The sequence below is a fragment of the Mustela nigripes genome, chromosome 10, assembly GCF_022355385.1.
Source record: "Mustela nigripes isolate SB6536 chromosome 10, MUSNIG.SB6536, whole genome shotgun sequence".
NCBI classification, from domain to species: domain Eukaryota; kingdom Metazoa; phylum Chordata; class Mammalia; order Carnivora; family Mustelidae; genus Mustela; species Mustela nigripes.
In genome coordinates, this window is record NC_081566.1 from 14,271,288 (window position 1) to 14,288,303 (window position 17,016).

The 17,016-nt window shown below is 42.4% G+C and overlaps 1 pseudogene; it reads right to left on the minus strand.

Moving 5' to 3' along the window:
- Positions 1-226: 226 nt before the first annotated feature.
- The window catches only part of LOC132026323 (uncharacterized), a 130,288-nt pseudogene continuing 113,498 nt past the window's right edge, over positions 227-17,016 (minus strand).

Consider the following 17,016-nt stretch of genomic DNA (forward strand, 5'->3'; position numbering starts at 1 on the left):
CTTTAAGATCAGGCAGAGAACAAGGGTGCCCACTCCTACTCAACACAGCACTGGAAGTCCCAGCCAGAGGACTTACCTGGCTTTGGTATCAAGGTAACGTCAGAGCAATCAGGCAAGAAAAAGAAATAAAAAGCACCCAACAAAAGGGAAGAAGTAAAATTGTCTCCCTTTAAATGACATGATCTTACATATAAAAAACTCTAAAAACTTGTTTTCTGTGTTAAGGCAGAAATTTATTAAAATCTATTTATATAGTGTTTTCCAAACAACAAAAAAAGTACAGTCCTCATCAGAAGTGCTTTGAGAGAAGACAGATTTTCTGCCCTTCCTTAAAAAAAAATACTTCTTTTTATACTCCTGAAAATGATGAATTTATTAAACCACCTCTTAGAAGTACAATCTCATTTAGATCTCCAAACCTCTGCAGAGAGTGAAGAGATTTTAACAAAGAGCCTCCTCCAGAATGTAATGCCGCATCACAGAGGTGTAATGTACCTCCTGTCAGAGGAGTGCAGGTGATCTGATGGCCGAGGCAGAAGAACCTGATGGCTCAGGCAGGTAGCCCCACACTGTGGAGCATGGCCAGCTAGGATTGCATGGCCTCCAAAGCTTCTTCCTACTCCTTATCTTCTAAGGCAGCTACTCCTCCTGGAGATTTGGTCTCTAGAAGTATACGAGGCTCATTGTGAGGTGCTTTGCCAAAGGCTCCTGCTGTAATTTCAAAGAAAACTTTATCAATTCCACTTCTGCTCCTTCTTCCATTTCTTCCAGAACATTTATGCTTTCAAAAGTATCCTCTACCACCTCTTCCATGATCTCAGTCTTTGAAATCTCTTTGGACAATTCCTATATGGTGCCCTGGGTTGATGGGGTCTTTCCAAGACTCTGAGTGGCCTTCATCACTTCTGTGTTCTTTTGCAGGGAAGGAACCAGCCATTTTCAGACCACCAGCTGGTTCTTTGTCCCCATGAGCACAGAGTTCATGTGAGCTTTGGATGCATAAAGAGTGCTCATGACCTTCCTTGACCTATCATCTCATTAGCTGGAACCATGTAGACATCCTTCTGGCCCTTCTTGGCAGCATCTTTCACAGATTGTTTCTCTCTTTTTTTTTCTGGATATCTCTCATTTGCTTATCTGCAGCTCTCATTTCCTTTTCTAAACAACAAGATCAACACACAAGAATCAACCGCATTTATATACACTAACTAGGAACTATTTGAAAATGAAATAAAGACACCTCCCCACCCCAGCATTTAGAATAGCCTCCCCCCTCACAAAAAAAAAAAAAAAAAAAAACCTAAGGGACTAAATTTAACCAAGGAAGTATACTTTCAAACTATAAAAACTGATGAAAGAAACTAAAGAAAACACATATGAATGAAAAGATATTCTGTGTTCATGGATTAGAAGAACTAACATTGTTAAAAATATCCATATTAGTTAAAGTGATCTACAGATTCAGTACAACCCCTATTAAGATTCGAATGGTATTCTTTATGGAAATAGAAAAAAAAATCCTAAAATTCATGTGGAAACATGAAAGACCCTAAATAACTAAGGCAATCTTGAGAAAGAAGAGCTAAACTGAATGTATCACACTTTCTGATTTCAAATTACATCAAAAAGCTAGAGTAATCAAAAAAAAAAAAAATAGGCAAGAGAATAGATACACAGGTTACTAGAACAGAATTGAGAACCCAGAAATAAAACCTTGCATATATGATCAACTAGTATTTGACAAAGGAGCTAATATTACTCAATGGAGAAAAGACAATCTCTTCAATAAATGGTGCTGGGAAACCTAGATATTTGCATGCAAAAAAATTGAACTAGACCCTTAACTTACACTGCTCACAAAAGTAACTCAAAATGGATTAAGACCTAAATGTAAGACCTGAAACTATAAAAGTTCTAGAAGAAAACGAGGTGGCAGGGAGAGATAAGCTCCTTGACACGGGCTATAGCAATGGTTTTCTTGGATTTCACGCCAAAAGCACATGAAACAAAAGCAAAAATAAGCAAGTGGTACTTTATTAATCCAAAAAGCTTTGGTACAGGGAAAGAAATAAAATATGAAAAGGCAATCTGTTGAATGGAAGAAAATATTTGCAAACCATGTACCTGATAAGAGGTTAATGTCCAAAATATATAAGGAAGTCAAACGCAATAACAAACTCCAAAAAACAAACAAAACCCAATAAGCCAATTGAAAATGGGATCTGGCTAAGATATTTTCCCAAGGAAGATCTACAAATGGCCAACAGGTCCATGGAAAGGTCTACCACATTCATCACATCACTAATCATCAGAGAAATACAAATCAAAACCACAAGCATCACCTCACATAGCTTAGAATGGCTATTATCAAAAAGAAAACAAGTAACAAGTGCTAACCAGGATATAAAGGAAAAAGATTATATGTACACTGTTGATGGAAATATAAATGGGAATGGCCATTCTGGAAAAAGTACAGAGGTTCCTCAAAACAAACAAACAAACAAACAAACAAACCATAAAAATAAACTACCATATGATTTATTAATTCTATTTTGAGTATATAGAGAAGGAAATAAAATCACAATCTTGAAGAGCTCTCTGTGCCCCTAGCTTCATTTTAGCTTTATTTACAAAAGCCAAGACATGAAAACAACAATGTATCTATCAACAGATGAATGAAAAGAAAATATGAGCTCTCTGTATGTGTATCTCTATATATGCCATTCATATAGTGGAATATTATTCAGCCAAAGAAGGAAATCCTACCATTTGCAACAACATGGATGAACCTTGAGGGTGTCATGCTAAATGAAATAAACCAGGGAAAAGGAAATACTGTATGATCTCACTTATATGCAGAGTCTAAAAAACTGAACTCATAGAAACAATAGATTGGTGGTTGCTAAGGATGGCGGTTTGTAGGGGGTTGGGATGTGTGAAGGTGGTCAGAGGATACAAACCTTCAGCTTTGAGATGAACAATATCTGGGATCTAATGTACAACCTGGTGACAATAGTTAACAATCTTATACTATATACTTGAAAGTGGCTAAAAGAGCTGATCTTAAAAATTTCTCACCACATACACACACACATACACCCTCCCACACATACACAAAGAAGTGACTATGTAAGGTGATGGCTGTGTTAAGTAACTTTACTGTTGTAATCACATTACAATATCTACAGGTATCAAATTATCATGCAGTACACCTTAAATGAACACAATATTACATGTTAGTTACATCTCAATAAAGATGGGGAAAATTTTAAGCAAATATTAATAAGGGGGGGAAGAAAACAAATGCAATAAGGCAAGAAAACAGGAAATATATTCCCTATATGTATGTACTTTTTCCAGGATAAGGGGACAGGAGCCAGAGAGCTTCCCGTTCCCCTCTTCCACCTCGAACACAAATAAAATATTATAATTCATCCCCTCTAGCAGAGCAGAGAAAATTGCTGCCTCCGGCAGGAACTGCAGTCCCCACTAATCTCTGAAACTGTACATTTTTGTAACTATTCGTAACAAATCATTGAATTAATTTCCTTTTTATTTCCTTATGAGAAAACTAAATTACTAATATTATCAAAATGTTCTCCCTCGCTGGAAAATTCCCCTGGTTCTAGTGTTTGGTTTATATGGTTCCATTTGGAGTTGGTTTTAGGACACATGAATTTTTTTTAAAAGGAAATATTCAGTACTAAAGTTGGTCTAAGCATTCTCCTCTCCATAGGATTTTTTTTTTTTTTAGGTTTCTCCTCTCTTCTTCTATTCACTCACTTCTATAATACTGCTACTTTCCATACAGCACTTTCCATTTTCAAAATGTATCCAGACTTTCCAAAATAAACGTTGGCCTCCCAAATACAAACCTAGGGGCTCAGGTGGACTATTGGGGGATACTCCCAAGGTTTTACAAAGAGTAGCTCACAACCTTCTCTGAGCACAGCCTATAGGAGATTGGGTTTACAGATATATGGAGCATTTTTTTCCCTCCCTTCTTAGATGGCTTGGGCTGCCATACCAAAATACCGCAGACCACTCATAAACATAGGAGTTTATTTTCTTATGGTTCTGGAGAGTGGGGAACCCAAGATGAAAGCACCAGCTAATCCTGTTCCTAGGGAGGGCTCTCTCCCGCAGCAGACGGCAGCCTTCTAGCTGTGGTCTCACCTGACGGACAGGGGCAGGCGCTCACTGGTATCTCTTATTAGGTCATTAATCCTATCAGAGCAAGATGCAGCCCTAAGGACCCTATTTAACCTTAATTACTTCCTTTTACTTTAAGTAGTCACACTGGGGATTAGGGCTTCCCATGAATTTTAGGAGAACAGAGGCAGTCCAGAGGACCCCTGAAAAAATCGTACTACAAAGTCAGAATGGACAAACGCACACAGAAGCTATCCATTTCCTTAAGTCAATTACCCAGAGGCAGCAATCAACTGTGAAAACGACGCTGCAGGTTGCGTGGCGGCCACTCGCCACTCAGAAGGTGGATACTACTTTCTCTTGTGTTTCAAAGCACTTTAAGAGAGTTCTAACTCTGCAGCCCCGAGAGCTGTCACTGCCCGGGCATTTTCACATAGATGAGATGTGCTCCTTCTGCCTACGTCCCACTCCACGGGAGCCACTGAACACTGCTTCAGGAGACAAGCCTCTGTCCTTGGGTGCCTCCCATTTGCTCTCCCTTCTGCAGGGACCCGTGCACGCCAGGCTTCTTTCTCTCCGGCAGACCTCTCTCCTTTCCTCTCACTTGCAACCCTTCAGGATGTTGGAGACTCTCCACTCCCTCTGCAAAGTGCTACCCTAGCACCCCACCCTCACCCCCACCACCGCCCCTCGGCCTCTCAGCTCTGTGTCTGTACATCTGCCACCAGCTTCTGCTGCCCTGTGGCCGCCTCGGCTCGCTCCCAGGGGTCTGCCCTGCAGGGGCAGCTGGGAGAGGCTGGGGGTTCAGGAGGGGTTCTCCATCGTGGCGTGATCTCCCACATCCGCTGCTCCCACGAGGGGCAGTGGCCGGTGTGGATCCAAGCCGTGCCCCTGAGGCCTGCAAAACCCCCATCTTCCCCAGGCCTCCTGTCTGCCAGGCCAGAGGACGGGCAGAGAGCTGAGCACATCGGAACCCCTGAGATGGGACTGGGTGAGGAGAGAGGCTGGCTGTGGTTCGCTCCTGCTCCCAGGCCAAAGGGAATGTCTACCGGAGCTTTCCCCTCAGTGCCTGGGGTGGAGCTGCACACAGGAGAAGACAGACCTCATTCCTTCTTTACTGTGATTTGCAGCCCCCTCACCCCCCACCATGGAGGACACAGAACTAGACCCAGGGCTAGGTTGCTGTTAGCCATTTCTCACTTCTCTGAGGAGAGCACACTATAAAGAAGCAGGAAGCATAAAGAAAGAAAATAGGAGAACTTATAATGACGTGCACAGGTTTGATTTATACCATCTGTAAGTCTCCTGTCTTTCCTGCTTTCTTCCTTTCTCTCTCTCTTCCTTCCTTCCTTTTCCCCCAAACCCCTCTGGCCCTCCCTCCTTCCTCCCATGGCCTCGGCTGTAAGAGTTGTCTTGCATAGTTTTTACTAAGTTTTCACTAAACCTATACCCATAACAAAAAAATCTGTCAGGCCAAAAATTAAAATGCAGTCAGTTAAAGAAACACCTTAAGCAGATATTCCCCTAATTCAACACTTTGTTTCTTTTGTAAGCCGCCTGTTACTTTTGGGGGCCCCTGGGTCCCTGGGTCCAAGAAGCATCTGCCTTCGGCTCAGGTCATGACCTCAGGGTCCTGGGATCGAGTCCCAAGTCAGGCTTCTCACTCAGTGAGGAGTCTGCTTGTCCTACTGCCCCTCCCCCTGCCCATACTCTCTCTCTCTCTCTCTCTCAAATAAATAACTAAAATCATAAAAAAAAAAAAAGAAGAAGAAAAAGAAAGTGTTACATGTTACTTCTAAATCAAGTCTGTAGGGCCACTGACATATGGTTTAATGGGCTCAGAGTCCATCAGCCTGGGTTGAATCCCAGCCCTGCCCCTTCTGACTATGCTCTTGACCAAGTTACTTAAGTTCTCAAAGGCTACATTTCTCCACCTCTGAACATGGTGATCATAATGCCAACTATCTCACTAGACTGCTGTGAGGCTAATCTTAATTGACACATGTAATGTCCGTATGAAAAGGCCTGGCATCTAGTAAGTCTTTCACAAATACTGTGTAATATTATTATTATTATATTAGTCTTAAGTTTCTCTTGAGTGCCCACATTATCTGCCTAGAATTTCCCCAGGCAGGTGAGATGTGTGTGTGTTGACTGGCCTGACTTACTGAGTTGCTTGGCCCCAGGGGGTGTTTCAGAGTGGCGCCAACAAGGCCTTGTAGGGCACCTGGGGGCACCTGAACCGTGAGGCGTGTGGCGCCAGAGCTTCTGAGACACCACGGTCACGACCAGCAGCTGTCATCGGGGGCATCCGGGACCTCTTCCCGTTGCACTTAAGACACCTCATGGAAACCTGGTGGACAACACTGCAAGGTAATAATCTTCCCTCGTGAAGCAACCTTGTAATGCGCTTATAGAAAAATAACGGGCTCTAGTACACCCACATCTTCACATCATTTTCAAGGGCAGCCTTGATTCCTTCCATCTTTTCATGTTTCAGCCAGGAGAGAGAGAACTTCACTCAGCTTCCTCAAAGCACAGCCCCTTCTGTGTGGGGCCTCGGCAGAGTGACGGAGCCGTAGATGCCTGTGGAATGGAACCACAAGGCTCACAGGCAAAATGAAGTAACATGTATTTAAGCAAACCAGGGAGCCGTTTCTCTGTCCTGACACTCCTCCAGGTCGATGGCTCCCATGCTTGCCTTCTCAGGTGGTCCCCCTGTGCCCACCTCACACGCAGCCGGAAGTGCAGCCCAGGCAGCAGGCCCCACCCTGGTTCTGCTCCAGAACATTCCCACCGGCACTACAGCTACCTCCTCACTCACCCGCGGCACATCCGAGCAACGGCTCACCCATGCACAGAGTCCCCAGAATCGACAAAAATAAACAGTAGCTTCTTATGGCAAGAATATTGGGCCATTTGCAACAGCACGGATGGAGCTAGAGGGTATTATGCTGAGCAAAATAAGTCAGTCAGAAAAAGACAAACACCGTATGATTTCACTCATAGGTGGAATTTAAGATACAAAACAAGTGAGCAAAGGGGAGAAAAGAGAGAGGGGGGAGAGAAATCAAGAAACAGACTCTTAACTACAAAAAAAAAGGAACAACCTGTTGGTTACGGGAGGGGAGGTGGGTGGGGGATGGGTTGCATAGGTGACAGGGATTAAGCAGTGACATATGGAATTGTCGAATCACTCCATTGTACACTTGAAACTAATAGAACACCATATGCTAACTAATTTATTAAAATAAAAACTTACGGGATGCCTGGGTGGCTCAGTGGGTTAAGTTTCTGCCTTTGGTTCAGGTCATGATCTCGGGTCCTGGGTTCGAGCCCCACATCAGGCTCCCTGCTCAGTGGGGAGTCTGCCTCTCCCTCTGCCTCTCCCCCTCCCTCACAACTCGTGTTCTCACCTGCACTCTTTGTCTCTCAAATAAATATATAAAGTCTTAAAAAAAAAAAAGGTAAAAAATTTCAGGACACTTGACCAAGAAGTCATGCTGAAATGTGCTTTGACAGATAGGCTTTAGGAGAACTTACCCTTCCTTTCCTCTGAAGCAATCGTTCCTCACGCCAGCTGAGCTCTGCCCATTCACAGAGCACATCAGCAGCTCCCTCTTCACAACGATGTGCAGTAAGCAAGCTGCATATATCAATAATAACGATAATAATAATAATAATAAAAACTTCCATGGAGAGTTTACTTGGTGCCAGCTCCGAAGCCCAGTGTCTTGTATGCAGGAGTTCAGCCGTCATTAACAACTCTGATGAGCTCTGTGGAAAGATGAGGAAACCAACACTTGAGTCCCCAACTTGTGCCCATTTTACAGATGAGAACTCCAGTTACTCGCCCCAGGAGGTGGGATTCCCAGGTCTAGCACCAAGTTCTCCAAGGCCCTTTCTAAGGCACCATCCCACTTTTCAGCATCTCCAAGTTACCCATGGGGTCTGAGGCCCTTTGGGCACCACTTTGGGGGCTCACCGTCCCAACCCGGAAGAGGTCAGGCACAGTGGTCTGTCAGCCATGCCTACAGGCCACACTTTGTGCACAGACACAAAGATGTCTCATAACCAAAGGCAAAGGCCATGATCCCAGTTGGAAATGACTAACGGGGATCCTCTGCCTTTGAGGCCAGAGCTTGAATCTACAACTAGTTAGCACCAGTGCCACGGGCGTGCTGTCTACATAATGCGAACCATGGCATTTGGCAAAGGCTCTTAAATTTGGCACACTCCACACTCCTCCTGGACCCATGAGATAACATAACCAAATGTTTTCTGATGCTGTAAGAAATGAGTGTTTTGCAGGTAGGAGGAAAGGCAAACATGGTCTGTATGAGGGACTTGCTCCATCCAATCCCAAGGGCAAAATGGCTCACTCCTTCCCAACCCTTCGAAAGGTTAAATGGGAGCAAGGGCCCAGATAAACGGTCACAATACAAACAAAGTCATGTAAATAAATGCATCTCTGATCTATGCAGGCTGGTGATGCCAAATATACCATCTGCAGCATTTCTCATGATGAGTCAGTTTTTTTCCCCTGAAATGTCCCAAGCAATGAGAAGATGACCATGTTTACGCAGACCAAGGCAAGCATCATTTGATACTCTTGGAATTTTTTTTTTTTTTTTTTTTTTTTTTTAAGATTTCAGATCCACAGAGAATCAGTAGCATTTGTGTCTTTCTAGGTTAGCTTGGAGTTGGAAGAAAGAAAGAAATCGCTCTAAAAAGGAATCGGGCACACAGCCAGGGCCTAAGAGGGGACTTGCAAGTGACTGATTTTCAGTGGGTTCTAGTTGCATCTACCATCTAAGACTACTCTCCTTCCCTTTCCCTCATTCACTTAGTGAAAGCCTTACCAGAATCTAATTACGGAGGGAGCTGTGTCAGGAACTACAGATGCAAAGATAGATAAAATACTGTGCTCACCTTAGATACTCCTTATGCTGTGAGAATTTGCTTGGCACGATTTATGGATAACTTCGTAAGAAATAAAAATTAGGAGTCTGTAAGCAGAATCCCATGTGGATGGAGCTTCTTAAAAATTCAAATGACCAGCATGTATCTCTTCGATTGCTAATCCATCTATAGCACGGCTCCCGCATTCTGTGTTATTTAAAAAAACAAAACAAAAATGAAACTTGTAGGTCAAGGGGTCAGCCAACATCTTTTTGTAAAGAGTCCCGTAGTAGATATGTTCAGTTTTGTTGCAACTCTCCACCCCTGCGGTTTTAGCGTGAAAGTAGGCACAGACAGCCGGAGAATCAGAGGGCGTGGCTGTGTTCCCACAGAACTTGTCTGCGGCAAAAACATGCTGTGTTTAGCATGTGTGCTGTAGTTTTCCACAACCTGTTCTAGATGATTCTTACAGGCAACTAAGCTTCAGACCTACTTGCCTAGAAAATATGCGACTTCAGAGGGTGTGGGACCGACCCCACCACAGATAGGAAAAGAAGGAATACTGCTCTTCCCACCCACATCAGAGTGCAGAAAACTTCCTTCAATGCTATCTCTCATTGTGTTGCAAACCATACAATGTTTATGTTGAATCTGATCAAATATTTTGCAGAGATCCATATCCAAGCACCCTTCTTGTTGGAGGTAGGGAGTTTTACTACAGTCTACACTGTACACTCTATACTCTACAGTCTGGTGTACACAGTCTACACCAAGAAATCTAAGTTTTGGGACACCTGAGTGGCTCAGTGAGTTAAAGCCTCTGCCTTTGGCTCAGGTCATGGCTGGGGGTCCTGGGATCAAGCCCCAGATGGGGCTCTCTGCTCAGCAGGTAGCCTGCTTCCTCCTCTCTCTCTGCCTGCCTCTCTGCCTACTTGTAATCCCTATCCGTCAAATAACTAAATAAATTTTTAAAAAAATCTAAAAAAAAAATCTAAGTTTTTCTGAGATCAGGGGAATAAAAAGGGAGAATTCTATGATTATTAGATGTATCACTCCTTCTTAGGATCTGGTGTAGAAAAGAAATAAAGAGCTCCCGAAAGACAGTTTTTAAATTTTAAGGTAGGGCTAAGCTCTTAATTTATGTTTATTATATTTGGTAGACTTAAGGAAAACAAATCAACTTTTAACTATAAACTATTTGATATTCTTTTAGTTCTAAGATTTTGAAATACACTTCAGCTTACTGAAGGGCAAATTCACTTGAACAAACACTTAAGAAATAACAACTTTGGAGCTAGTATTCCAACTCTTACATAATACCCAGTTTTGTGGGAGAAACAATAACAAAAAGTACTCATAGCCTAAGTGATAAATGCTATAGTCAGGGAAACCCGGTGACTAATTCTCTTTGCAGGGAGTTGGGGGGGGGATGTGGGGGAGGAATAGGGTGAAGAAGGCAGGGGCAGAGGACAGCCTCGGGGAGTCCAGGAAAAGCCATAGGGAGGAGGCAGTATTTGATCAGGGCATTGAAGGGTAAGTAGGAGCTCTCCAGGCAAAGTGCAAAGGAGGGAGTATAATTTGAGCAAGCGCACTGAGTCAGGAAAAGCACTAAGGTTTAAGGAGTCGAGGCTACTCCTACCTGAGGGCAAGATGTCCAGGGAATCAAGGTGGAAGTTAAAGAAAAGCTAACAGCCTGAGGGGAGGTCTGGGGTCAGATACCCCAGCGGTCATGCTAAAGCTTTGAGCTTTCTTTTAATAGGCTAAGAGAAGTCGTTTGCATTTTAAAGCAAGGAATTGACCTAATCTTGTCTGAATTTTAGAAAAATTATCCTGAGCCGGGAGCAGAGCCGCCCTTGAGCCTGTTAAAATGTTCAAAATCTGACCACAAAATGAGGGGTAGTAAAATCTCCCCCCCGCCCACCATGCTCTGACCCCCATCCCGAAGCTAACAGATTCCCCAAATGCCAGGATCCTGGGAAAGTGTCTTCAGGGAGCAGGCCCTCCTTGCCCCATTCCCTCTAGGAGGGGGCAGGGTACCCCCTGGGGCTTTGTCACCTTCCCCCACACACCAACAGCTACAGGTGGAGGAAAAAAAGTGCTATAGAGCAAGCAAAACAAACGAACCAACAAACAAAAGTCCTTTCAACAGGCTGAGAAAGAGACTTGACTCACTGGCCCAGACAGAGCTGGGGCTCTCCTGCTCTCTCCATTCAAACCAGCTCGAGATCACCTGCACAAAGGTGCTTGGTCTGTGGGTAAAATGCATTGGCCGCCAAGGCTTCCATCAGGCTTCCCTGTTTTTTGAGCTTCCTGTTTGTAACATCCTCAGTAATGGAATATGCCCCTTAGGTGTATCTATGATGAAGACACTTGCTGTCCAGTCCTGTCTTAATCACATGCTTTTGTTCTCCGGACTCTCCATCCCTACCTCGAACGCCTTTCCCCACCGTCCCGAGTGCTCCTTCCGGGGCAGTGACTCTGGCCTTGCCTGCAGCCTTGCCCCCTCTGTTGGAAAGGTGGCCAGGTGAGCAAAACTCTCCGGAGCGGAAGCTAGTTCATCCGCAGCAGGCCGGCAGGCACTTAATTAGGACTTCTAAAGAGATTCTTTCAATAAGCATTTATTAACCATTTGCTGTGCCTGCTATAAAAACCCAATATGGCCCAGCAGTGATAAGAATTTGCTCTGCGGTGTCTCCCGCTTCATCATAGAAGCTTCGAGATTTTTCTAAAATCCTGCAAGGGGAAGAATAAAATCCTTCCAGGTCACCTTTAGCACCAGAAAGGGGACCCTTCTCTCTGCCTCTGGTCAGCGGTGTCAGACAGGGTCTCCGCAGAGGAAAAGCGGCTGGCCTTGGGCCAGAGAGCAAGCCACTGGTCTAAGGAGAGAGAGAAAACCTGCAGAAACACGTGCTCACTTGACTTGATTTATGGTCATAAAGCAACCAATCACCCAATGAGGATAAAACAGCAGTTGGTGCTTTTTGGGGTCCCCCCCATTCTGCTTTGACAGTCATCTTTCCTCTCTGTTTCTAAAATTGATTTCATTCCCATTTAGCTAGAAGCCAAACAGAGCCCTTAGTCGGCTGTGTCCCAGTTCACTCTTCATCATGTCATTTTATTTTAAATTTAGAACCCAAATCCTTGTTTACATGTAAATAACTCGGTATTATTTATGCTTATTTAAAAACAAATAAAAAGAGACCACTAATTATCAATATTGTTTGGTGTATACCATTTCCAGCAAAAGATCCTATTACGAGGGCTGGTTTTTCATTATTTAAAGAGAGTTTTTAGCTCTTTTTCTCTTGAGGGCTGGGTTTGGATAATTGAGCTTTAAAGAAAGACTGAAAACTCTTTGGATATAAAGAGAGGGGAAAAAACTGCAATGTTAAGTACAAAGTTGTCGTCTGCTCTTGCCCTTCTCTTCAATAATGGAAATCCAGTTTAGTGCACCATGCAAAAGAGCATCCTTATATTTTGAAATTGCAAGTGTCCAATTATGCACAAGGGTCAAGGCAGAATTGATGTGAAGGAGCTCAATTTTAAAATCCCTTTAAAAATCAGGACAAAGGATGCCATATTATTAAACTAAATGTTTAAAAACGAAAAGTATTATGTGTGCCCCGTGGGGGGAGATCAGATTTTTATTAATGCAAGTTTTAAATGCTGATTAATCCTCCTGAGAGTCAGTTTCCCAAAGCATTGGACTGTATTCAAGTCTTTTTCAAAATAGCACATCACTTCCATTATTCTGAATATTAATTGAACAACATTATAACTAAGGATACAAAGCAAGATTTAAAAACGATTACGGCTGTCAGTGCTTACATCTAAATAAGTCTTTGGAAATTCAGGCTTAGAAGGAAAAAAAAATGTTGGAAATCGGTGGTAGAACAGCAAAGATCTCTCTTAACCTTTTTTTTAAAAAAATGATGTGATGCTTAGGAACTCAAGAAAGCTCCAGCGATGACTTGGTCTTAATGTATTTATCTGGGTAATTCTCAATCAGAAATCAGAGTTACTTCTGACTCGTGATTTGGGACGATGTCCCAAAATTTTTGTGAGGGGAGAAGTAGGGGAGCCAAAGAATATTGTAGTCAATAGAATTTTTCCATTTCCTTGCTTTGTATTTCTAGTTCAGTCTCCTGTCCAAATTCAAAAAATCAAAGAATTAGCCAAATTTAATCAAATCAAATATTACTACGGTTTCAAAACAACTCATTAAGCTCCAAGTCAAGCACTACAAGTGAGTAATGACTTATTTTCACAATAACCAATTGTCGAAATTCAACCTCTTCTATCTTCCGACTCCAGTTTGGGGGTACATAAGATCCCCATTACCCCACCAGAAGTGACAGAAAATACTGGCTTCTCTTATGACCTGGGGGAATTTTAGTTTTGTTTTGTTTCCTTAAATGGTTGCTATGTATTTGAGCCATAGCTCTTTGTTCAAAAGAATGCAAAAGCCACTCTTACATCTAATTCTAGTAAGATAAATGGCATTATGAAGGGAATATTAAAAATTTAGAGCCCTCTTTGCTAAGTTTATTCGTCAGCCAAACATGCTGAATATTGCATAACACACACACACACACACAAAAGCATGCCATCCTGACGATGAAAAAGATATGAAGAAATAATGATGCCATGATAACAGTTCTGATGGAGTTTGCAGATCTCCGTCGCTGTTTGGCACGTCATTTAATTGCAATGCGCCAAACCCGCAGAATCATGCAATATGTTAGCGTAAAGGGTCCACAGTTTAAGGGGAAAATCTAGAAGTGTTAACTATACACTGTCTAATTATACAACCTTACTGTCCCAGAATGTGATTTCAGAAACCATTTCTGACATATGGGGAAAGGGTAGAACAGCTGGTCATTAAGGTTTTCTCAAGACTATTTAGCAACACACTTGAATGTAATTAAAGTGAAACACTAAATACTGCACTTGTGGTACAATGTATTTTTAATTTTTATGGCATGTGGTAAAAGTAAATAGATGCGAGCATTCAAGTTTCTCCATTCGGCATCCAACTTGTCAAAGATATAGTGTCTGGCGGAGCGTGTGCGGCGTCCTGGTGTAAGTCACAGACAGCCACATGGGGTATTTAAGGCTGTCTTAAAGGGAATGAATTTGGCGATACTCCGAGGACGATAGTCCTCTACCGGGAATTCCCAGATAAAGCATGAGATGAATTTGTTCATTTATTCATTCATTCATCAAACTTGACCTGAAATTGTTTTTTGAGGAGAAAGACATTATCTTGGCCCTCGAGTTGCTCACATCTCATTGTGCTTAAAACACAGTGATTGAAGGTGTGTGGTGGGAGCACCATGAAGGGGTGTCTGGCCCCCCACTGGGTGTGTCAAGCAAAACCCTTGGAAGAGGCATCATCTTAACTAGGAAAAAAAAAAAAAGTTTATGCAAAGGTTAAGAGAGGAAAAGGAATGATGTGCTACGAATAGAATCTTTACAATTATTGAATGTCCGTAATGTTCTGGTCTGGGGCTAAGCTCCTGACATACATTATTTCACTTAGAGATGAGGAAAATCACAGGACAGTTCATGGCAAAGCAGCTAGTGGGCGACTGACCCAGGATTCAAACCCCAGTGTGGCTGACTGCAAAGTCAAACTTTTTCATATTTCATGCTCAAATTGACATGTATGTAGCATGTTCATTTCACCTGCAAAAAGCTACATGTATAAACTCAGTCCTTATAAAAATCCTTTGATTAAGAGAATGAAAAAACAAGGCATAGACTGTGAGAAAGTATCTATAAATCACATATGTGATACATAACTTGTATCCAGAATATATAAAGAACTCTCAGAACTCAACAGCAACACAGTAAATCACTCAAAAAAGTAAGCAAAAGATTTAAACAGACACTTCACCAAAGAAGAATTATTGCAAATAAGCACACGAAAAAAAAGTACTCAACATCATTACCCATTAGGGAAAGGCAAATTAAAAGCACAATGAAATCTCAAGGTATCTCTATGCAAATGGCTAAAATAATAAAAATAACGACTAACCCAAGTGCTACCAAAAATGTGGAGTAACTAGAACTCTCTCACAGATTGCTGGTGGGAGTACAAGATTGTACAGACATTCTGGAAAAATTTGGCAGTTTCTTATAAAGTGAAACATATGCTTCCCATGTGACTCAATAAATCGACACCTAGGTATTCACCCTAGAGAAATGAAAACCTGCGTGAATATTTAGAGCACCATTAGTCATAATCTTAGAAAATTGAAAACAACCCAAATGTCCTCCAACCAATGAAGTGATAAGCTATCTTACATCCATACAATGGAATACTACTCAGCCACAAAAAGGAATAACTTTAGAAGACACACACATCATGGGTGAATCTCAAAGGCATTATTATGTTGAGGAAAGAAGCCAGTTGTAAAAGGTGGCACACAACATGACATTCTGAAAAGGAAAACCTATACGGGATGGTTGCCATGGGTTGGGGTGGGGGATGGTTTCACTTCAAAGGGGCAGTAGGAGGGAATTTTTCGGATGAGGACACTGTTCTGAATCCTAATGGTGGTGGTACGTACACAGACACACACATTGTTAGAACTCAAAGAACTGCACACCAAAAAAATAAAGTGTACTGCGTATAAATTTAAGAATAAAAATAAAAACCCCATGAGGTATGTGTTCTAGTTCGGGTTCTCCAAAAAAAGAAAACCCTGAGAGAAGCACCTGCGGGCTAGGAATTTATTTGCAAAGTCAATCCAGGAATCACAAGTGAAGAAATGGGGACAGTGAGACAGAGAAAGGAGAAAAGTAAAAACCAAAAAAGTGCATTAATGAGAGGGTTTGCACTGTGGACAACTTCAGGTCAGTCCTGCTGAGCATCTTCTGAGAAACCATATGGAATATGTCTCAGAATCACTCCGACGGCAGATACCTTTCATTTGGTTGCGATTAAGGTTGCCCCTAGGAGCATAAACTCTTAGGCTTCTAGGTTTTGTAAGTGCCTTTGAAAGCCCTCAGGCAAAGCAGAGGAAAGACCTAGATCCCTGAGGTGAGAAGGTGTCGACTGTCTATCATGGCTGGTGGTGAAGGCAGGTGGGCTGAGAGATATGGAAAGGCAATCAGCAGCATTTGCTAAGGAGGGATTACTAATGGATGCTCTGCACATTCGGTTTTGCAATAAAGCAGGGGAAATTTGCCAAACAATTCAAGTATATATATGCAATGTTGATAATAAGAACTCTTGTCCTTAAGGAAAACACTTCCAGTCAGACAGGTACCACATTGGATGAGCCAGACTTCTTCATATTCTACCATATAATTCTTCCAACAGCCCAACAGGACATAAACGTTAATATCCCCATTTTACAAGCAAGAAAACTGAGGTTCAAAGCAATTAATTAGCTTTCCCAAAGACGCAGGTGCGTGCACGCACACACAGGCACACAGCTAAGGAGTCATAAGGTCAACTTAGAGGCCTTGGTTAGTGCCTCCTCTGATTAACATTGCTACAAAGCATTACAGAAGATACAGTAATTCTGAGAAAACGGTGCATAGCAGGAGGGAATCACGAATTGTGATTACAAAGCCAGGTCTAAGTCACTCCAGGACTGAGCCCGACTCGTGGGAATATTCAGGCCTTCTCTTTCCAGCTATCTAGGAGCATGTGATCATTCATTAGAATCTCCATTTGACAGTGATTGAGGGGGAAAAAAAAGAAAAAAGAAAAAGAAGACATGAAACTCACACCAATCTGTATTAACTCCATACACAAATTCTAGAGATTTTTGAAACTCTGGCTAATAAATGGAAAATTGGCTATAAATAATAATAGGTCTGTTGCTGCTTTCGTTTTATTGACATAAATGACCAAGCTGATGCTCTAGCTGTAGGCATGGATCCTGTAGCTTCAGAGACCCTAACATCAGTGGGGAACTATTCCTTTCATTTCCTATTCCTTTCCTA